Here is a 24,778-nt window from a genome sequence, read left to right on the forward strand (position 1 = left end):
GCATTGAAAGTATAGACATTTTAACAATGTTTATTCTTCCGATCCATGAGCATGGAGGGGTCTTCCATCTTTTTGTGTCTTCTTCAATTACTTTCATGACTGTTCCTTGAGTACACATCCTTAACCTCTTTGGTTTGGTTTATTCCCAGGTATCTTATGGTTCTTGGAGCTATAGTAATTGGAATCAATTCTCTACTTTCGCTTTCTGTATTTTCATTGTTAGTGTATAAGAAAGCAACTGGTTTCTGTACATTGACTTTGTATCTTGCCACATTACTGAATTGCTGAATGAGTTCTAGTAGTTTGGGGGTGGAGTCTTTTTTATTTTTCATATAAAATATCATGCCATCTGCAAAGAGAGAGATTTTGACTTCTTCAATGCAATTTGTGCTCCATAGTTTTAAAAGGCCCTTGACTGGCTCAGTCAGCACAATCTGTCTCTTGATCTCAGAATCTTGAGTTCAAATTTTGGTCATGGAGATTATTGTTTTTTTAAAGTGGGAGTGTTAATAACATTCTGTCCAATTTTCATCTAGGTATTTTATGGTTGTAGCTGTTGTGTTGAAGTCTATGTCACATGTTGACTCTTGTTGTGGATAGAGTTGGGATAGACATTCAGTTGCATTGCTTTACTTGAGGTTGCCCAGTGTTTCCAAAACCACTTAATGTGGAGACTGTTGCTTCCCTATTTTTTATTCTTGGAGCTTTTGTTGGAAATGAATTGACTACATATGTGTCAGTTTCTTCCTGGGCTTTTTACTATGTTCCATTCATCTGTGTGTCTGTCTCTATATCAATACTATACCGTTTTGATTTCTACAGCTTTGTAATACCCTTTGAATTCAGAAAGCATGACACATCCAGTTTTGTTCTTTCTCCAGATGGCTTTGGCTATTCAGGCCTTCCATGGTATTATTCACTTTGTATGATTGCTGTTCTTATTTCTGGAAATGCCATTAAATGTTGATGGGGATTGAACTGAATTGCTTGTTGCAGTGTGTATTTTTAGATTACATATGTTCTTGGGATCCATTAGTATGGGATGTCTTTGGACTTCATTCTATCTTCTTTAAATACTTTCATTAATGATTTATGGTTTTCAGTATACAGGTCTTTCCCTTCTTGATGAAAATAATTCATATGTATTTTATTCTTTTTGAGTGATTATGAATTAAAAATTATTTTCTTAATTTCTTTCAGTGATTGCTTGCTATCCATGTATAGAGATAAAACTCATTTTTGTATATTGAATTTGTGTCCTTAAGCTTGACTTAATGCATCTGTTGGTTCTACGAGGATCTTTGTAGAATCATTTTGGGTTATATAGATCCTATCATGTTCTCCTAATAAGTAAAAAATTAACTGGGAATATAGGTCGATGTTATCTAACTGGGAAAAAAGGATACAGGTATGCTGGGAGATTGTTTACAAATTGTCTAAAATGTTTTGTGGTTTATGTAAGCAAAGGGATACATAAATGTGGCTTTTTTCCATTTACTGTTTTCTTTCAACCAGATATACAGAGCTGTGGCTTAGACCAGTTATTCCCCCACACTTTCCCACCCTACAAGCTGTGCCTCTTGGGAGGCTTCCACTGTTCTCTCTGCTTTCTGTCCTTTGACCCAGGGCCTGACTCAGGTGCTCAGAAAATACTTCTCAAAATAGTGCAATTAGGAAGAAGCTTATTTTTTCATAGATTTCCTGGAAGACATCCTCCAAAAGATTGAATTTTACAGAATTGTTTTCGATCTCTCTGGGATCCTTGAAGAGTCCAAGGTTGAATGTGGCTTTTTTTGCAGGCAGGTCAGGGAGACCTGCGGTACTCCTGCAATGTCTCCTGTGGCCACTGGAGGGGTGTGTGTGCTCTTATCGAAGACATGGCTGCACCTCTGCAGAATGTAGAAGTTAACATCCTTTACCACTTCCTTCAAGATCTTAGACAATTGCTTCAAGGATTATTTACTGTAAAGATTCTTTGGGATCTATTGACAATTCCCTACAAATGACAACCTAAGGTACTATAGTGATTAAACTGTGTCCCTTCTTGCACATGCAAATGTATAAAATTATAAATGTCTGAGTGGAGGTGGACCCTCCCCTCACATGAGATTCAAAATGAATGCCAGATGGGTCCCAGACCTTAATTTAAGAGCTAAAACTATAAACCTCAGAGAAGAAAGCCTAGGAAGAAATCTTTCTTACCTTAGATTTAGCATCTGTTTCTTAAGGTTGATGCCAGAATCAACAAGTGGAAGAATAGATACCTAGGTAAATTTGTCACCAACACATCTGCATTTCCTCTGGGCTCCCCATGTGCTCCCGGGCACAAGGTAGGAAATGTAGGAGTCTTTCTTTCGACATCCTACTTAGCTGTACCCATAACTATCTCTAATTAAGGGATGGGATCTGTAGCTTCAGAGTCCTAGCTGGGGTCACCCAGCTTCAAAGAGGTTGACTTAGGGGCTAGAACTGCTGTCTCTCTGCCATCAGACTCTTTGCTCCATTCACACGGCCCCGACCTGGATCTCAGAGGTGTGCAAAGCTCCACATGCAAACCCCCAGGCCTGGAGACCTCACTGAACTCAGGGGGAAGTGATACCACTCTAATAGGGGCTTGGCCTGAATCCATTGTCTGACGATGGCACTAAGGACACTCCCAGTTCCAGCCAGCCTTTGTCTGGGCAGGAAGTTTCTTCCTGGGTAAGAACCACAAAGGTTCATGTAACCTCAGAGCTGAGAAGTCCCTTCTGAAGCATCTGGAATGCAGCCTTCTTGTCAGGTGGGGTCAAAAAGGGTAGACAAGGCCTGGGATACAATCTTGCCTCTGCCTCATTGTGGAGTATGGAGAGGGGCATCTTCTTAAAGCTTTGGTTTCCTTATTCATCAAACAGAGACAGCATTTCTACTTTCCACATGGAATTGTTATAGAGATTTACTGACATGATTCATATTCTCAAAGGACACTCAGTCATCCCTAGCTCTATCTGCTTAAATTATCTCACTGTGAACCCACTGCTTCCATGGGCTCTGGGCCTCTGCCTTACTCCGTCCCTTCTGCCTGGCAAGCCCGGCTCCCCCTAACTCAATTGTCTTTTCCTTTCAATTGTCTTTATTCCCTCCAGCATGGGAGACCTGTCACTCAGCTGGGATCCCACAACACTATTCCTCATCCATCAGACCCAGGCCAGCCCTGGGTAAGGATCTCACCCTGAGCTTGTGTCCTGGACATGGACAATACTTGGTGTGGAGACTGTCATTCTGGAGCTTCCTAAATTGACATCTCTTCTTGGAAGAAATGATGGAGTGTCTTGTGATGGGGCTTTTTCTGTCCAAAGCAGGCAAATGAGTTGTCATCACTTCCATCACGACTGTCTCCTGTATCTCCCTATTGTATAATCATTGGTACATAGCATCTTAGGCTTCCTTGCCTGCCAGGATACCAAAATATTTTGATGGTCAGAGCTGAAAGATTTTCTGGAGGTGAATTTGGTTTTTGACAGACCTGTTGGTAAGATGAAGCCTGACCACTCCCTACAAACCTACACAGAGCCTGTGGCCCTGACCAATAGCACAGTGCCCAAGTCCATAGCAGCCATTCCCCTAGTGTTCAGAACTCTCCTTTCTCACTGAGTACCCATTCATTGGTGTTTCTCTCTCTTCTTCCAGGGAGAGCCCCAGATGTCTTCTCTCTGAAAATGTACCTTCTGTGCCTGGTTAGCTCCATCTTATGACAGAGAAGATATGGATTACTACCATGGCTTCCCCAGGAGCTTCAGATCAATTGGATAGCCCTTACCCAAATTGTGGGAGGAGAGGGATCTCCCCCTTCTTCTCACATGGTGTCTTGAGCTGGAATCACAGCCTCCTCTCCAAGATAAGCTGAATTTGAGGGATACCAAGGTTGGGGCAGTGGTACAGGTCATGGCTAGGGGAACCTAAGGCTGTGGATGAACCATATCCAGTGCCAAAACCCTTGGTAGAGTCTCTCTCCATCCTGGAGTCCATGAGCAGCCAATGTGCTTTGTAAGGGTCTCTCTTGTTCACGCAGGTTCAAGTAGTTTTTGCTGTTGCCACTAAAACTAACTGGATGAACATAAGTCTGTAACTCACTGACCTCCGCTGTCCTTAGAGGTTCTTCCCTCAAGGGATGTGGTCCAGCCAGGATACACAGGGAACAACTTGATAGGAGTGGTCTGGTCTGTACCCCTTTACTGGCATCGAGCAGTGCATGGTCGCTCAAGTTAGAATTTGAGTTATGGAGAACAAGGGGTTGGAATGGCTGGAGCATATCACCAGACACGGCCTGGGTGTTGTGTGTTCCTGGACACTGGCAGGGATATTTGTAGGGGAGGATACATGAGGGGACTGTAGGAAAGCTCTTGCCTGCTCTATGGTCACTCCACTACCCATGGACTCCCTGCTGGCTTGTACTCATGGTTTCAGGTCTCATCTATAGACACCAGGTCCCTCCTTTCCCAAGAAGTCTGTGCTGAATAAAGAGAGCATAGATAGGGAAGCATGGATCCTGTCCTCCAAAATTATGGTTAAATTGTGCTCCATAAATGGTGTTTATAGGAATCAGACACAATGAATAGAGATTTATGGCACAGATATACTTATTACTTAATGATGAGAGTCAAATAATTGGAAAAGGCCCAGTTTTTTAACAGATGGGGCTTTGAGTGCTGTCACTGAGAATGTCCAAGGGGATAGTAGTGACAGTGCCTATCTACTGTAGGGACATCTGGTAGAACAAAATCCCAACCCTAAAACTCTCCCTGCTGCCCTCCCCCTGTCTTATGCACACACACTGACATGTGTGTGCATGAACACATATTAAATCCAGAAGAAAATGCATGGAAACGGGACACCATCTCATTATAGGCGATTTTTTTTCATGGAAGAAGGAAAGTGTCTTATTTTCTTCATATTTAAATCATTATTTTACTACATAAATATAGTCTGCCTAAACCTGAAGAACTATGTGCTTTATTACCTGACTTTTTAAATAAAAAGGATATAATTCTAGTATTTTTAAAATATGCCCTCTAGAATAGTTTAAACGTAGCCTATGCAGGAAAATGAAAGAATTTAAAGGTGTCTCATGGACCCAGACATTCCCTGGTTTCTGCCTTTCAAAGTATCCTTATGAAAGGGAACACAATTCCAGGTAATGAAAGTAGCTCATTTTGGTGCTTCCCAGGGTAATTGTTGTTTTGGAAACATTCATTTGTAATAAAATGTCTTTTTTTAAAAATAAAATATTGAAAAAAAGGATTTCTGTATCCTTCCTATGTTCTGTAGCCAGACAGAGAAAGCCATAATGTAGGATTCCAGGCACATGAAAATCTCAGACAGAGTAAAGTACCAAAGACAGAGAGAAAAGCAGTGGTTGCTGGGACTGGGGTGAGGGAAGGAGCAGTGAGTGATAAGACCAGGTTTTTCTCTGTGACGGAAATGTTCTTCAAGTAAATGGTAGTGCAACACTCTTAAAGTACTTAATGGCACTTCCATGTACCACTGAAAAGAATCAAAGTAAAATTTTATGTAAACTAAAATTCTATTTTATTTAATGAACAAAATCTATTAAGCCACTATACAGGTGTATACAAAACACAAAAATTACAAAGAGAGCAATGACAGAAGAGGGGAAACCATCTTTGGGGTTCCAGCCAGCACAAGCTGCTGCTTGGGGGCTGATGCTGGTCATTACACTGAGACAGGTGCTGGATCAAGTCCTTCATGAACCTCAATAGCAGGGGATAGACCCTGCTGGACCTCTGGGTCAGGTGGAGGAGCTGGTAGCTCTTCCATCTCAGGAGAGTGAATTATAGTCCTGACCACCACCTTCTCTGGCCCCAACAGGGAAGGTGGTGTTACCATTCTTCTTAACGTGTGAGCTCCAGCACCAGGGATGGTTGGGGCCAGTTTTGTCTCTGAAGATACAGCGGGTTCCACAGTGGGAGCTAATTCAAATTCCTGATGTGGTTCAGGCTATTTCTCTGGGCCTGGTGTTGTAGCTCCATTAAGAGAAAGTATCATCAGCATGATTGAACTCCCATGTCCTTTATAAATAAAGGAAACTTTTTGCACCATGCAATGTTGCCTGCATCCAAGAACCAATCCCTGTGAAGTATCCATGACTGAAGACCAAGGGGAAAGGGATCTGAGACTATTTATTGTTCTCCACCTGACTGCACTCTATGGAGGCGTGGTCAGTGTGGCCCACCCTGTCCCATCCTCAGGAACACATAAGACACCCCCAGTCCCTCTCACCCACAGCTTCTGGCTCCGTGGGCTCAAGGTGTTGCAACTGTGTGAGCAGAAACTGGGCACCGTGCTCCAGGTCTGAGCCTGGCATATTGAGCCCCATGCATGCCAGCAGCACTTTCAGGCTGGGAAATTCTGGGGGCTGTAAAAATATTCAGAATATTTTTCTACACATGTGTTCAAGAAGGAGGAGATTGCTCTGGGGATAGACATTTAGGAAGAGGACTCAGAGGACAGGGCATCCTCTCAAACGACTATCCCAGGGAAACCTGTGGGAACCTGGGTCCTTGGGCATCCAGCTCCTGTCAGAGAACAGTCCTACTCCTTGGCCACCTGTGATCTGAAAATCCTGCCTGAGACAGGCCTGGTTACAGACAACAGGCTGGCAAGAGCCTCAATGAGTTGGAGATCTTGATGAATGGTGGGACCATTTTTGCCCTACAGGGTTGATCTGTACACACTCTGTAGTCTATATCCTTGTGCACTTGCCATTTGAGTTCAACTGCAGGTGCCCAAGGAGGGTTGGTGTCTGGCCTCTTAATTATCCTCACTTCACATGCCACTTCTCTCTGAAGATCCAACCAAGGAGGGAGCCAATGGACTCTATCCCTAGCCAACCCTTCCCAGGATCCTCCCAATACTTCAAAAGTTACCTCCTGTGCCCATGGACTACCTCTTTCACTAGGTGCCATGAGTGGGTCTCCTTCTACTGACACTAATCTCCCACAGGGTTTGGAATATCTGGTCCCTATACTCTCACTGGGTCTCCTGAGCACCCTTGGAACACCCAGTGTCCAGGTTCCAACATATTGTTGAGTTTGGTGGTTTCCACAGACTCTGGTCTAGATCCCAGGATTGGGGTAGAGACAGGGGTGAGAGGGTCCAATGATGGGGAATGACTCTCTTAAGGGCTAAAGCTGTCATCCATTCCCCTATGCTCTGCCACAGTACCCACACCCACAGCTTCCCTGAGCCCCTTCCTTTTTCCAGAAGAAACTCTCCAACCTTCACCCTTAAAAGGAATCAGAGCTGTGTGGCATGAGAATCAAAGAATCCCTCCACCTCACAGTACACTTTCTGCTCTGGTGGAGAGGGAAGGTCCTCCTGCATCATTCCAAGCACACTCATATGTTTCACTGCTCCTGGGCTACGCCAGCTTCATCATAGCTGGAGAAAATGCACCCATATCTAGAGGACGCCAGGGAGCATCACATGAAATGTCCTGTGGATGCTAAATCTCATTGTGTCCATTATCACTGTATGACTCCTGACCAGTGTGAAGACCTGGGCTGCTGTCTGCTCTGTGCAGGGATCACAGTCAAGTCCTAGAGAAGCATCTGCACCTAGTGGGGCTTCCTGAATACTTGATGAATTAAAGGGCCCAACCACCCCATCACAGATATCTGAGTGGGCCTGGGAATGCCTCTGAAATCCGGGGATCCTTGCTCTGCTTTCACCCAAACACAGACCCCAAATGGACTTTCAGATCTCTCTTTCAAATGGCAAAACAGCCAAACTCAAGATCATAGTGATAGTGAGGAATGAGGCAGAGGCTTTATCATGACAAGCAGGACAAAGATAAATGAGTACAACCACAGGTCCTCTATCAGAACTTTGCACGGGCCCAGGTACCCAGGTGCACTTTCCTATCAAGACCTGACTATATCCCTAACATAACTCTGCCCTACTCAGAGGAGCAAACTGAGGCTCGGGAAGTTTGGGCCATTTCCAAGACTCACAGCAAGTGGTAGCCAAATCCAACTGAGCAGTTAGGGATAGGGTGCTCACCTTGCAAAAAGGAAGTTCAACACCTCTTGGGTGGTGGCAATGGCTTGATATGTGCCCAGGAACGTGTAGGTATAGCTGAGTTCTCTTCCTAGGAAATCAGGCACCAGATGTTGTATTTGCTTCTCTAGTAGGTTGGCCCGGTTTTTCCATAGTGCACAGGTCTCACTCTTCTTCATCAGTGATCCATATTTACCCTGATGTGAAACAGAGGAGACATGAGTCAGTTCTGTCTCCAGGAGGGTTAGGTGCTGAAGCACAGACCGAAACCCCAAGATGCCAGTAACTTATGGCAAGAGGTGGGACAAGAGGGCCCACAATCATAAAAATAAGATAACTGGGTGGTTCCTTGGCTTAATCCTAGGAGTCACGGTTTTTCCTCAGGTCATGATCTCAATGTCCTGAAATCGAACTACTTGTAGGGTTGCATACTTGGGCAGAATCAGCTTGAGAATACTGTATCTCCTTCTGCTTCTCCCCACTCCCCCACTCCTGCCACCCTCAAATCAGTCAATCAACCAATCAATTCATAAATATTTAAGGAAATATAAAAACATTTCCTAGTAGACATTCAATGAATTGAAGTCAGTGATATCTGTTCTTGATAGTATCTGAAGTCAGATTGTGAGATGTGTATTGCTAGCACTTCCCTGCATGAGCGGCATCTGTCTTGTGGTTTCTGATAACATATTCCATTCTTGAGATGAGAGCACAGAGATATTTTCTTAGATGAGACAGCTAAGGATATTAGGCCATGTAGGATGTTTCATGGAGCACTATGAGTTAGCAACAGAAGAGAATCACATCAAAGTCCTGCATAATTGAAGGGCTCAATGGCTTTAACAAATGACTGGCCTTCTGGAATATTGTGCATCAGAATGAATCCCCTGCCCCTGTCCCTGAACCTGGAGGGGCGTGACGGATGTGTTCATTCAAAACCTAAAGACAGAATAAGAGGCATAGTACCATTGGCAACATGTCCCTTTGGGTTAATGCCTTCCAACTCACCATGATCATGTGTAAGACTTGCAGAACCTGGGGAACACTGTCAGGTCAGTGAGGACACCTGGGAGCACATGTTAGGAAAATACATAGCACAGTGCAAAAGGATCCTAGATGAATGTCACGAGACAAGGTTTAAAGTCTCTTTTCTGATATTATTACAAATATGTGGACAACTACTCTATATCTGGCCAACATAGGGGCAGGGAAATGAGGGCAAGTTTGAAAAGGGGATGGTGATGCACATTCATGTGGGTTCAGAATCCTAGGAGGAAGCACAGAGCAGTACTAGTCTGGCTTCTGGGACACGGGTACTATTCTGCTTCACTGGAAACCTGGGGGATGTGTTCCCCAGAACCTGCACGCACCCTGAGCCAGTGCTGGACTCTGTTGGCATTTGGGGACACCTTATGTCCTTCAAGGAGGTAGAGCAGAGGATCTCAACATCCAGCTCCTGCCCAATCTCCTGTGTAGAGCTCTGTAAAGACAGTGCCCAGCAACTAGGCAGGAGGCATCAGAGTCCTGTCTGGCTTCCTTTGCTGGTCCTCAGACCCAGGGCACTCCATTCCAGACACAGCACACATCAGTATGCACATAACTCCACCAAGAAGAGAAATGTGGCACAGCTTCAGGGCCTTCGTTGTGCTCTGAGAGAGGTAAGACGCACCCAGGAATCCTTCCCACCTTGCCCAGCATGACATTGGTGGGGACATAAAGGGATCACCAGGGTATCCGCTATCTTGAAACTCCCTCCATCCCAGTGGCAGGAACCCCCACATATCCCTCTTTGCCAGAAACTGCAGAGGAGAGGACGAGGCTGGCCTGGGTTTGCTCAGAGGGGTGGCTTGGCCTGGCATAGGCTGTTCTGTATTACCTTGTGGAACCTCCTGCTGAATGTCCTGAGGCTTTAGGTGTGAGGTTTTGACCAACATCTGCAGCATATGAAAAAGCCATTCCCCTGGGTTTTCTGTGAGCCAGAGTCCCGGGAAGTAGGAAAACAGCAGGAGAACATCTTTCAATATTGGGTGTCTCTAGCCAAGTAACCATGGTGCTATACTACACTAGAATGTGGGAACCTGTTTGCAGGGGTTCCAAATTCTGTTGGGGTCTGAAGTCAAGGAAGTAACTTCACTGCCCGAAATCACCTACCCAAGTCCACTTCTGGATTGACACCAAACAAACAGTGCTCAGGGTTGCCATCTGCTCATCCCCATTCTGCATGTAGGGCACATATGTACACAGTGACACCAACACACCCCTCTTCACAGGCCCCTAAGGAAGGTCTGGGTGCAGCCAGGGCCACAGCTTAGAGAAACACGTGGCATCAAGAACAGCTCTACAATCTTACCTGTTTATGTCCTGGATAAGCCATTATCCCTGCCAGGGGTAGTCTGAATTTTGACTGTACAATACAGATGATTATAGCATGGACTTCCTCCAGATGTCCATAGGCATATGTGAGATAATATCTGTGATATTGGAGGAATGGTGTCACATGAAATAAATAGCTCCACCATATATTCTTCCTCTTCTTAACTTCCCTGGGTCTGCTATTGGTCAGATCCCACTCTACAATCCCTACTGGTGTGTGTGTGTGTGTGTGTGTGTGTGTGTGTGTGTGTGTGTGTGTGTGTACATGCACACTCTCTCATGTGTGTACACCTGTGTTCATCAGTGCTCAAATTCTGAAGTCCCAGAAGATGGCAGCCTCACCTATAGAGTGGTAGATAATAGCTTCCCAAGATCGTATTATTTCTAATTTAAGAAGCAAGAAGGGATTGGAGCCTTGGACTCTGAAGTTCATAATTCACCCCTATGCCTAGAGACTGCATACCCTGTACTGAGAGCCATTAACTTCATTCCATTGGGTGTGATGTGGATAGGGTTCCACTCAGTGTGTTGCCATGAGTTGGGCTGCCCTTCAGACAAGAACTTACTGGAATGCCTCCTATCTGGGATATCAAGGCTCACAATCACCATTATACCATATCCATGTCTGTAGCCACTTGCTTTCAACACAACTTTTCCCAGAGCCCTCTAGTGAATGGCTACATGCATCCAGGGTCTTTAATTTTAGGACACTCAAAGAGCTGGGTTCATGCATGTTTCAGCCTTCTAACCATTCTGGGCAATGCTCTAACCCTGTTGAGGTCTTCACCTTCTCCTCTCAGTGGTTCCCTGAAATCCCATATCCTGTTTATACATCTTTTGTAACCCTGTCACCTGGAGTGTGGTCTGGACTTAGTGATTCCTACCATTCCACAGAACACAGCAACATGACCCACAAGCCCCTTCTGAGATTCAGGTATAAAAGCTCATTGCCCAGTCCCATTATGACTCTGATCCCTATTCTCTCTCAGATCTTCACTCAGGAGTACAAGCCCCTATGTTGAACCATGACCCAGACATGTGCACGTTACATCCCAATGAGGGCCAACAACAGACAGAATAACTCAGGCCTTTGAGATGGACTGAATCCTGCCAACAACCCTAAGTGAGCTCAGGTTCTCAGTGAATCAGGTCATGCTTTGGTGTTTTCAATAGGCCCAAAGTACTGAGAAACTTTGGCAGGAGCCTCTAGCTGGACACTCATGGATTCCTGATCCTCTAAGACTTTGTGAAATTTTTTGTTGGTTAAGCCACTAAGTGTGGGCTAATGTGGTCACACAGAAGTAGGAGCAGGGTACTGATACTGTTCACCTGCCCCAGGCCTTGGCCCTCCTCCCCTTCCTCTCTGCTCCTCTCCTCAGCTTCTGCCAATCCCCTGGGCCATATTTCTAACTCCACTACAGGAATGTCATAATTTTTTTTTTCAGTCCTCTGCACCATGGTGCCCTCTGCCAGGCTAAATATACTCTAATTTATGCAGAGATGTCTCCTTCTTTTCCTGCCATAGGAATTCTCAATTTCATCTCAGCACAGCCTTCTCACACCCCTCACTTGATGGAGCTCAGGACCCAGTTATAGTCCCTTGCTCTTTTCATTCACCTTTTTGGTTCATGTTTTTTCCATCTTCCCCTCTAGATCCTGAGCTCCTAGAGAGAGAAACTGGTTGCCTGATAAACACTGGCACCATCTGAGTGCTCAGAGCCTGGAGGTTGAATGAACAGCCTAGAGGATCCAGCCTGCCTTAACCAGCTCTATTGCCAAAGCCTATTTGATTCTCGTCATGTGTAAGACCTTCCCACCCCGCCCTAAGGAAACTCTCTGTTCCATGTTGGGCTCAAACTCATGATCATGAGATCAAGTACCACATGCCCTACTGGATGAGGAAGGCAGGTGCTTCTCTGGTAATATTATATAGGTTCTAGGCTGTTAACAATTGAAGTTTGCCTGTTGATTTCAACATGTTGTAGGTATATTATGTTATGCTGAATTACCAAATAACTCCCCAAACGTTGGTAACATATCACCAAAAATTTCCCCACGTAAGAGTGCTAAGTGAATCTTCAGTTTGGAGACAAAGCTCCTTCATGTGGTCTTTCAGGAACCAAGAGTCCCTCCACCATGGGCCTTCTCACTCCATGGGTTGTCTTGTACCTCTGGCACCATCAGCACTAGGGGAAAGATGACAAATGCACATAGGAGGTTGTTTCCATTCAGATTTTGAAGACCTAAATATACACCTTTATGCTCAATCTTTAATTTTTTAAGGATTTTATTTATTAGAGAGAAAAGAACACAAGAAGGGTGGAGATGCAGAGGGCAGATAACCAGAGAGTTGCTGAGGTGAGGAGGACAAGGGATGTCTTATATGGACTGGAACAGCTTGGGCCAAACAGAGCAAGTCTCCACCAAGTGTGGTAGGCTGAGAGTAATGAGTAAACTCAGATCCCTGTGCCCATAACCAGCCATCAGGAGATACCTCCCAGGGATTCCTTCATGGCCTCAGACAACATGGAGTGATGGGAAATGTTTCCTTTATTTAGAAGGACATAAAAAGTCAATCATGGTGTGGATACTTTCTCTTCATGAAGCTACAGCTCTAGCCGCAGAAAAAGATCCTAATCCACTTAAAGAGCTACCTCCATCTCCCACTGTGATGCATGATGTAATCCACTTAAAGAGCTACCTCCATCTCCCACTGTGATGCATGATGCAGCTTCAGAGTTTGAGTGGCATGGGTGGGAATAAGTTGTGTGGGTGATACAGCTAGGGATACAGCAGAGGGGAGGAGCCTGGCCTAAGGAGACTACCTCAAAGTTTTATCAGCAAATAAGTACACAACTGAAACATTTAAGAGTTTACTACTGTGAGGGATGTCCCTGGATTAAAGGTGTTTATGTGGTGAAGCAAGTTGGAATCCCGGGTGTGGAAGCTTGAGGATCCTGGGGATCACAAGAACAGTTGTATCTTGAATGCTTCAGAGTCCTCAGATATCAGTTGGGGAAAGCTGGTTGAGAACCGTGAGGCTAGATGCTGGCTTTTTGCTCTATGTAGTCCTAAACTTCAAATCATAGCACAGTTGGGTGACTGCATTCCTGGGAGGAGTCCACCAAAAAAAAAAAAAAAAAAAGCATAAGCATGACAAGACCTCTAACTTCCAGGAGGTACAGCATGAATCTATGCCACAGAAACCCACAAAAATTGGAGTTGGAATTCAGTCGCATGCCTGAGATAAAAATGCTTTGTCTCTGGCTTGGTGAACACAGAATTTTGACAGAAACCAAGGAGATAAGACTGATGGATTGCTTTCCTGTGAAAAATCACTGAAGAGTTTGGGTGAAAATTTTCAGCTTCTGGGTAGAGAGCAGGGTGAAGCCATATTCATCCCACCCATTGGTCCTGTAAGCCTTCAGGGAGTAATACAGGTCCACATGCTGGAATCCAGGGTTGATTACCTGGAAGTCTGCCTCTTCTTAGGAGAGGTGCATTTGTTCCAGCTGAGGTATACCTGAGAATCAGTGCCACAGACCCCTCCCCCAGAAAATGATCACACACATCTTACTTCTGTTAAGTTTACTGATCATAGAGGGCTGCAAAGCTTCAACTCTAAGGGAAAACACTAGGTAGCATTCTTTGCATTTTTATTTTTTAATCTTTTGTTTAGTTTTTCAGTTTTTTTCTTATTTTTCATCTGTTTTTAATAATTTTAGTCCTTTTAAAATTTATTTTATTTAGTTTTATTCATTTCATTGTATATTTTTTTCTTTCTTCTTTTCTTTTCTGGAAATAATAATGAGATGGAGAAATTCACCTGAAATTAAAGAACTGGAGGGAGTACTCAATACCAGAAATTGTATCACTATGGATATAATTCAAATATCTGAACTAGAACTTAAAACAATGATTCAAAAGATACTAGACAGGCTAATAAAAGGATAGAAGACAACAAAGAATCCCTCACTATAAAAATAAAAGAACACGAATCTAGACGGCCCCAAATTAAAAATGCTATTACAGAGATTCAGTTCTAAATGAAGACTATGGGAAGGACTGTGAATGAGGCAGAAGAGGAAGTCAGTGAAATAGAAGATAAAATAATGGAAAATTAGTAAGCTAAAAAAGAGAGAAAGAAAACTATTGGATCACCAAGGCAGATTTTGAGAACTCAGCACTTCCATAAAGTGAAATAATATCCAGATAATAGAGGTACCAGAAGATGACAAGAGGGGCAGACGGGGGAAAGGTTTATTTCAACAAATTGGAGCTGAGGAATTTCCCACCTAGCAGAAGCAAACATATACTCAAGTCCAGGAGGTACACAGAACTCCTCTCAGAATCAATAAAAATATTTCAACATCTTGACATATAAGAGTCAAGCTTTCAAAGTGCAGTGATAAACAGAAAATCCTGAAAGCCGCTCAGGACAAGAGAAACATAACCACTAAGTGTAGATACATAAGGGTGGCAGCACACCTGCCCACAGACATCAGGAAGGCCAGAAAAGAATGCATGATACATTCAATGTGCAAAATGTGTAACTTGTGCAGCCAAGAATACATAGTCCAGGGAGCCTGTCATTCAGAGTAGAAGCAGAGATAAAGAGCTTTCCAGGGCAAAGAAAACTTAAGGATTGTGAACACTAAACCAACCCTGAAAGAAACATTTTTGGGGATCCTGTGAGTGTAGAGAGAGCCCAAAGTTAAGAAAAATCCAGAAAGGAACAGAGACAATCTACAGAAACAGCAACTTTACAGGTAATACAATGGCACTGAATTTATACCTTTAAATATCACTCTGAGGGCAAATGGACTCAATGCCCCAATCAAAAGATATACTGTATAAACATGGATTAAAAGAAAAAGAAGAACCATCAATATCCTGCTTATAAGAGACTCACTGCAGAGGCAAGAATACATCGAGATTGAAATTGAAGGCATGGGGAATCATTTATTATGCTAATGGGAATGTAAGACATGCTGGAGGATCCATCCTTCTACATTAGACACACTAGATTTTAAACTGAAGTCTATTATAAGTGATGAAGAAGGACACTATAACATAATAAAATGGATGTACCCAATGAAAAGATCTAACGATTGTAAACATGTATGCCCCTAACTAGGGAGACGCCAAACATACACACCAATGAATTACAAAATTAAAGAAACTCCTTGAGAAGAATACAGTAATAAAAGAGGACTTTAAGAACCCACTCACAGCAACGGACAGATCATCTATGCAGATCAACAAGTAAACATGGGCTTTGAATGACACACTGGACCAGATGGACTTCATGAAGATAGGCAGAGCACAGCCTCTGAAAACATCAGAAAAAAACATACTTTTGGAGGTTACATGGGACACTCTCCAGAAGAGATCACATACTAGCTTAGAAATTAGGTCTCACAAGTACCAAAATATTGACATCATAACATGATTTTTTTTTTTTATCACAGTACTATGAATCTTGAAGTTAATTACAAGAAAAAATGTGGAAGGACAACTATGTGGAGGATAAAGAACATCCTACTGTAGAATGAATGGAGAATCAGGAAATTAAACAAGAATTTAAAAATACATGGAAGCAAATGAAAATGAATGTAGGACAACTCCAAGTCTTTGGGATGCAACAAAGGCGGTCCCAAGTGGGAAGTAATGAGAATAAAAGCCTTTCTTAAGAAACAAATTATATTCTCAAGGGGGAGACAAGATGGTGGGGGAGTAGGAGGAGGCACCATTTCAACCTGTACCCTAAAGTGAGTTGATTACCTACCAAAGAACTCCGATCACCCATGAAATCAGACTGAGAGCAGAATTATACACATCTGAATCTCTACAGGAGCAGAAGATGCCAGTGGGCAGGTAAAGCGGAGTGGGAACGTCAGACTGATATCGGAAGATAAACAAAAGGGGGAGGGAGCCACCAGAGGTGACCAATTGGAAAGTAATACCCCAATACGAGAGTGCCCTGTGACTGGGGACCAGCATTAACTTGGAGTCTGGTGAAAGCACTCAAAAAGAGCAAATGATCACGAAGCGAAATTGTGGGTATCGGGGCAGTTAGGGAGAGGGGCTTAAGTCCCCGGACCCAGGACAGCCTCCCCTGGTGCTGAGCCAGAGAGAGTGTGGCAGAAAAACCAGGTCTTGGTCCCTGAGCTGCCAGTGTGCCCAAGAACTTGTAGGGTCAAGCTCTTGTGAAGGGCTGGGAGTCTCGCCAGATGGCAGAACACTGGGCCCTGCCAGCAAAGCCTGAGTGGTGCGCACCCCCACCCTCCCTTGAGAGAGTTGCAGGCAGGCACCAGTCAGACGCATGCTCTTAGAACCACGCTGTGCCCCGCCATTAGCGCCTGAGAAGCATGTGCTCCACACCCTCCCCTGAGAGAGGTGCAGGCAGGCACCAGCCCGGCGCTCACACTTAGACCAGCGCTGCGTGCGCCATCAGAGCCTGAGAAGCGCGCACCCCACACTCACCCTGGGAGAGTGCACACAGGCACCAACCGGGAGCTCTCCAACCCCAAAAGACCAGGAATTCCCAGCCCAGGCCGGTGGGAAAAATATCAGTCAGTGTGTGATCGCTGCTTGGAACCTCTCTGGCAGTCTTGAGCTGCCCAGACAGCCGCCAATGCCGTGGTTTTGGATACAAATAGGAGATCCGAGTCCCCAGGGACCTCAACTCAGAAGCTGTTCTGAGGCTTCTCTCTGAGAGGGAGGTCAGGGTGCAGTTTGCTTTCCTCTAAACCTCCAAAAACCATCAAAAACAGTCAAGACGGGAGAAAAACAAAAAAACAAACAAACATATAAACCTCCAGAGAACAAGCCTGAAAAACTGGTTTCCTCAGAGCTCACCCCCTTGAGGGGGGCAGGAGGACTTAAATCAAGGAACATCATTGATTGAAAACCCACGTGACAGACCCCTCCCCCAGAAAACCAACCAGGAAAGAAGAAAAAAAAAAGACAACTAGAGAACAACCATCACTACTTCATAGATACAGCTTCTATTTTTAACTTGTTCCCAATATTCTGATTCATGTTTTTTATATAGATAATTTTGTAACCTGTTTACCATCACAGTGAGATGTCCAGTACTTCAAATTCCATAAAACCTTTTAACCTGAAATTTTTTATACAAGCACCCGTGTTTTTCTTTTGCTTTTCTATTTTTTTTATTTTTTTAAAATTGAGTTTAGTTTAGTCTAGTTTATTCTTTTTTATTTTTATTTTCTAATATTCATATAGAGTTAAACCTCAAGGTAATCCCCTTTCCCCAATCAATGCTACCCCTATAGGCAAACCAATTTTTAATCCCCCTTTATCTTAGGAGAGCTGAATCCTTTAACAAAGATATCAATATACATCCAGGAAGGATCAAAATAACCTTCCTCACTGACACTGAAAACTTATAACCACTCTCCAATCTTTTTCTTCTACCAGTGTTTCTATGTGTTTGTGTTTGTCCTGATATTATATATATCTTAAACTTGGGGTTCTTTTTGACGAGGTTCTTCCTTTTTTTTTTTTGATTATATATATATATATATATATACATATATATATATATAAAATTTTATATATATATATGGAAAATTTATATATGTACTTTATATATATACTTTTTCCTCTTTTCATATACTTTTATCAGTCTTTTTGTTTATTTGTTTTTGTCTGTATACCTCATAAATCTTACCTTGGGGTCTATTTGGGATGAGCTTTGTCTTTTATCTTCCCTTTTTTTCCCTCTCTCCCTCTCTCACTCTCTCTTTTTTTTCTTCTTTTCTTTTCTTTTTTATCTCATTTGGGTGGGGAATCCTGATTGCTCAGAAGCAATCCAGGGTGCACCTTGATTGCACCACAGTCGATACATCCAGCTACATCTGATCAGTCAACTCTCACCAAAATGACTAGGACGAGAAATGCCCAACAGAAGAAAAATACAGAGGATGGGACTTCTACATCAGAGCTAATCCCTATTGACATAGACAATATGTCAAAAAGGGAATTCAGGCTAACAATTATCCAGGAAATATCTAGGTGGAAGAAAGCCATGGATGATCAAATGGAATTGATTAGGGCAGAACTGGAAGCCACCAGGGATGATGTTCACAATGTTAGGACAGAACTGAAAGTCACCAGGGATGATGTTCAAAATGCTCTCAATGAGTTCCAATCTAACGTAAATTCTCTAAAAGCTAGGGTAACTGAGACAGAAGATAGAATTAGTGATCTGGAGGAAAAACTGATAGAAAGTATCAGGAGTAAGTCTGGAACAAACAGCGCAGGAGCCATGAAAACAGTATCAGGGAAATAAATGATTCCATGAAATGTTCCAACGTCAGAATTATTGATATCCTTGAAGGGGAGGAGAAAGAAAGAAGTCTAGAAGTTATAATGGAACAAGTTGTCTATGAAAATTTTCCCAATCTCACGAATGGAAACAGCATTCATGAACTAGAGGCAGAACGGTTTCCCCCCAAGATTTTAGATTCTCGAGAATCCTCACGACAACTGATAGTTAGAATGAAGAATTATAACTGTAGGCAGACCCTCTTGAAAGCAGCTAGGACAAAGAAGCTCCTTACATACAGAGGAAAGCCCATGAGAATAATGTCAGACCTGTCCACAGAGACCTGGCAAGCCAGAAAGGGCTGGCAAAATATATTCCGGACACTAAATGAGAAGAACATACAGCCAAGAATACTTTATCCAGCAAGACTGACATTCAAAATGGATGGAGAGATAAAGAGTTTCCAAGACCGGCAAGGATTAAAAGACTAGGCAACCACCAAGCTGACACAGCAGGAAATAATAAGGGGGGTTTTATAAAAAAGAAAAAAATCCTAAGAATATCATTGAACAGAAATATAGAAGCAATCTACAGAAAGAAAGAATCCAAAGGTAAAACGATGTCAATAAAAACATATCTATCAATAATCACTCTCAATGTGAATGGAATAAATGCGCCCATAAAATGACACAGGGTTGCAGGTTGGATAAAACGACAGGACCCATCCATATGTTGTCTACAGGAGACCCATTTTGAACCTAAAGATACACCCAGACTGAAAGTAAAGGGATAGAGAAGCATCTTTCATGCCAATGGGCCTCAGAAGAAGGCCGGGGTAGCAATTCTCATATCAGATAAATTAGAACTTAAACTAGAGATTGTAGTCAGAGATACAGAAGGTTGAGGAACAAGTTGGTGGGTTATAGGGAGGGCATGTACTGCATGGAGCACTGGGTGTGGTGCAAAAACAATGAGTAGTGTTATGCTGAAAATAAATTAATTAATTAAAAAAACAAAAAAAAAATCAAAACAAAAAACAAAACAAAAACTAATTCTTGTCCTGGACATTTGGTGGTTGCATAATCACTTTCATAACTGGGCAGTATCTCCTAGTTTACAAATCAGTTTTATACACACTCTCTTATTGGAGACAGGATGTGGTCCTGGGAGAAGAATGTATTGTTTATTTATAGAGGAAAAAAAAGAAAAAAGAAAACCAGACTTAGAGCAGGGGTGTGCTTTGTTCATGGCTGCAGAGCTAACAGACGATCTTCTGATTTTCAGTCCAATGGAGGAGAAAAAGAAAAAATGCAAACAATATAACAAGAGCCAATGAAAGGCACTACAAACTGATAATGGAGCTACAGCACCAGCCCCAGAGCAAGGTCCTGATCCACCTCAGTAACTCGTCCCAGCACCCACTTTGGCACCTGCGGCATCTTTGGAGCCTGAGCTGGCCCACCCCATCCCTGCTGCTGTGGCTTACCTGTCAGGAAAAGCAGTGACACCACTTGCCCTGTTGGGGCCAGTGCAGGTGGTAGTCAGGGCTCTAATTCACTCTCTTGAGATGGAAGAGCCATTGGACACTTTGCCTGAACTGGAGGTCCATCAGTGTCCTGCCCCTGCTCCTGGGGTTCCCGAAGAGGCTAAATCCACCACCCTGCCTCAGTGGAGCAACCAGTCTTAGACGCTGAGCATTAGCTGGTGCAGGCTGCAGTCACAAACAATGCCTTCCCCCCATCATTGCCTTCTTTATAATATTTGTGTTTTTTAATACACCTGTATAATGCCTTACTAGATTTTGTTCATTAAGTAAAGAATAATTTGAGTTTACATAAAATTTTACTCAGATCCTTTTCAATAGTATATTGAGGTCTCATTAGGTACATTCAGACTTTGGCACAACCATTTACTTCAACATTTCTGTCACACAGTCACCTGTGCTACTAATCACTCATTGCTCATTCCCTCATCCCAGTCCCTGAAACCACTGCTCTTCTCTCTGTCTCTGGTACTTTACCTCATCTCCATTTTTCATGTGCCTGGAATGCTACAATATGGCCATCTGTTTCTGTCTGCAGAAGGTAAGAATGATTCACATTTCTAATTTTTTTGCACAAATAACATTTTATTACATAGTAATGTTCCTGAAAGAACAAAGATCACGGGAAGCCCCCAAATCAAGTATTTTCATTATCTGTGATAGGGCTCCCTTTTACAAGGATGCCTTGAAAAGCAGAAAGCACAAGAGCAATGTCTGGGTCCATGAGACACCTTTCAATTCTTTAATTTTCCTGGATAGTCTCAGTTTAAACTATTCTAATGGGCATATTATAAAATATTAAAATCATATCTTAAATACCCTCGTTTATTGCTAATAAGTTAGGTAATAAGGAAAATAATTCTTTAGGTTTTATCCAGACTATGTTTATTTAGTAAATAATGATTTAAATATGAAAAAAATAAGGCACTTTCCTTCTACCAAGAAATAATCGTCCATATGACACAGTGTCCTTCTTCCATGTCTTTCCCTCTAAGTTTAGTGTGTGTGTGGCAGAGTGGGACAGAAAAGCTTGAAGGGCTGAGCCCTTGTTGTATCATATGTCCCCACAGTGGACAGGCACTGTTGCTGCTGTCCCCTTGGGCATTCTCAGTGACAGTACTCAGCAGACCTATCATTAAACAACTAAGCCATTTCCAATTATTTGACTTTCATAATGTAAGTGATAAGCATGTCTGTGCCATAAATCTCGGTTTCTTTAGGAATGATTCCTATAAACACCAACACTGGAACACACTTTAACCACATTTTGAGGGGACTGGCTGCTGGCTCCTCTATGCCCACTTTATTAAGGAGAAGCATTGCTTCGGAAAAGAAAGATCCCAGGTTCTATAGATGAGAACTGAAATCATGAGGAGTACAAGCCACCAATGATGCCATCGTGGTATTGGGAGTGACCATAGAACATAGAAAAGTCTGCACACAACCCCCTCACATGTTCTCTCCCACAAGCTTCCTTACCTTGTGTTCTGGAACACACCTCACCCATGCCTTGTCTGGTGACACGCTCCAGCCACTCCAGCCCCTTGTGCTTCATAACTCAGATTCTAACTAGAGCAACCGGACCCTGCTCCAGACCTGCATAGGGGTGCAGGCCAGGTCACTCCTCTCAGCTTGCACCCTGTCCTTCCTGGGTGAACCACATCCTCTCAGGGAGGAACCTTTAAAGGCAGTGCAGGTCAGTGGGTTACAGACAACTGTTCATCCAGATACAGTTTTAGTGGCAACAGCAAGAACGACTTGAACTTGTGTGAGCAAGAGAGGCCTCTACAAAGCACACTGACTGCTAATGGAAGCTGCAGGATCGACAGAGCCTCAGCCAGGAGTATGGCGCTGGACATAGCTCATCAACACCCCTCAGGATCCTCTAGCTGTGACCCCCTGACCCTTCAAACCCCAATATTGGCCCCCCAAGTTGAGCTTGTCTGAGCTAGGGGGCTGTGCTTCCTGATGAGACCCCTTTTCTCCCACAAAGTCGGGTAAATGGAAGTCTACTTGATCTGATGCTGTAATTTAGGCCATCGTCAGTAATTCCTGTCTTCTCTGCCATAACATGGAGCTAACCAGACACTGAAGGTACATCTTCAGAGAGAGAACATTTGTGGCTCCCTCTGCAGGAAGAAAGAGAAACAACAGTTATTGGGACTCAGTGAGAAAGGAATGCTCTGAGCACTAGGGGAAGGGCTGCCATGGACTGAGCACTGCCATATTGGTCCGTGGTACAGGCTTTGTGTTGGCTTGTAGGGAGTGGCCAGGATTCACCCTACTAATAGGTCCAACAAAAACCAAAATGACGTCCATAAAATACTTTCAACTCCAACCAAAATGGCTCTGGGGCACAGGCAGCCAAGGGGGTCCAAGATGCTATTACCAATGATTACACGATGGGGGAAATGTGGGACAGATGATGGAATTGAGGGCAGCTCATTTCCCTGCTTTGGGGAGAAAGAGTGCTCTAACAAGACACCCCAATATTTATTCCAAAAACAGGTGACAGCTTAGGGGCTCTTGCCTGTCAGAATCCACACTGAGTATTGTCCATATCCTGAACACAAGCTGAGGGTGACATCTGGTTGCAGGGCTGCCTTGGGTGTGATGTATGAACACTAGTTTTGTGGGATCCCATACTGGAGAGGATGAAGGCTTTCTGGAAGGACACCTGAGTCAGGAGAGCCTGGATTGGCAGGCTGAAGGAACAGTTATGCAGAGACCCAGAGCCCATGACAGAAATGTGCTCCCTGTGAGCTAATTTTAAGAGGTAAATCTAAGGATTACTGAGTATCTTTTTAGAGCATGAATCATGGCAGCCAATCCCCCTAACAATTCCATGTGGAAGGTAGAAATGGTGTCTCTGTTTGATGAAGAAGGAAACCAACGCTTTAAGAAACTGCACTTTCCCATGATCCACATTGAGTCACAGGCAAGATTTGAACCCAGGGCTTGCCAGCGTTGTGGGCCTGACCTCACAAGAAGGTTGTATCCAGTTGCTTCAGAAGAGACTTCTCAACTCTGAGGTTACATGAGCCTTTGTACCCAGGGAGAAACTCCCTCCTACCCAGACAAAGGCTGGCTGGTACTAGGGGAGTCCTCAGTGCCAACCACAGCATCATCAGACAACAGACCCAGGACAAGCCCTATCAGAGGTGGCACCACTGCCCCTTGAATTCAGTGAGGTCTCCAGGCCTCGGGGTTGGATGTGGAGCTTTGTGCACCTCTGAGTTCCAGGAGTGAGCTGTGTGGATGGAACACAGAGTCCAATGGCAGAGAGACAGCAGTTCTAGCCCCTGCTCAGCCTCTTTGTAGCTGGGAGACCCCAAGCAGGGCTCTGAAGCTACAGACCCCATCCCTAAATTGGAGAAAGTAATGGGTACTGCTAAGTGGTATGTAGAAAGAAATGACTCGTACGGTTCCTGCCTGGTGCCTGGGAGCACGTGTAGAGTCCAGAGGATAGGCATTCGTGTCAGTGACCAATATACCCATATATCTGCTCTTCAACTTGTTGGTTCTGCTGTCATCCTTAAGAAACCGATGCAAAGCTAAGGTCAGGAAGATTTCTTCATAGGCTTTCTACTCTGAGGTTTACAGTTTTAGCTCTTGAATTTAGATCTGTGACCCATTTGGGGTTCCTTTTCTGTCTCCTCTGAGGGGAGGGTCCACGGGCATTCATTCAGTCATTTATAATTTTATGTATTGGTATATGCAAGAACGGATGCACTTTAGTCACTGTACTACTTTAGGGTGTCACTTGTAGGGAGTTGTCAATAGATACGCAAGAATCTGTAGAATAAAATTTATTCTATCCATGAAGGAATTCGCTGAGATGATGAAGGAAGTCCAAAAGGAGGTTAACTTATATCTTCTGCAGGGGTGGAGCAGTGTCCTGGTTAACAGTATACAACATCCTCTGTTCATCTCTTCTGCCCATATTTTGATATGATATGAACAGACACTTCTACAATGAAGACATACAAATGGCTATCAGACACATGACAAAATGTTCATCATCACTAGCCATCAGAGAGTTTCAAATTAAAACTACATTGAGATACCACCTGACAACAGTTAGAATGGCCAAAATTAGCAAGACAGGAAACAACGTGTGTTGGAGAGGATGTGGAGAAAGGGGAACCCTCTTCCACTGTTGGTGGGAATACAAGTTGGTGCAGCCACTTTGGAGAACAGTGTGGAGATTCCTCAAGAAATTAAGAATAGAGCTTCCCTATGACCCTGCTATTGCACTGCTGGGTATTTACCCCAAAGATACAGATGTAGTGAAAAGAAGAGCCAACTGAACCCCAATGTTTCTTGCAGCAATGGCCACGGTCGCCAAACTGTGGAAAGAACCAAGATGCCCTTCAACGGATGAATGGATAAGGAAGATGTGGTTCATATACACAATGGAATATTATGCCTCCATCAGAAGGGATGAATACCCAACTTTTGTAGCAACATGGATGGGACTGGAAGAGATTATGCTGTGCGAAATAAGTCAA

At 43.6% G+C, this 24,778-nt stretch overlaps 1 long non-coding RNA gene across 1 annotated transcript; it reads right to left on the reverse strand.

The window, feature by feature from the left end:
• Positions 1 to 148: 148 nt before the first annotated feature.
• LOC123935764 lies at positions 149 to 24,778 on the reverse strand. Its single transcript, XR_006817015.1, has 2 exons — positions 24,724 to 24,778; positions 149 to 256 (listed from the first exon to the last, which is right to left on the reverse strand). It is a non-coding gene; the product is annotated as an uncharacterized LOC123935764 (long non-coding RNA).

This window comes from Meles meles, chromosome Y (genome assembly GCF_922984935.1).
Source record: "Meles meles chromosome Y, mMelMel3.1 paternal haplotype, whole genome shotgun sequence".
NCBI classification, from domain to species: domain Eukaryota; kingdom Metazoa; phylum Chordata; class Mammalia; order Carnivora; family Mustelidae; genus Meles; species Meles meles.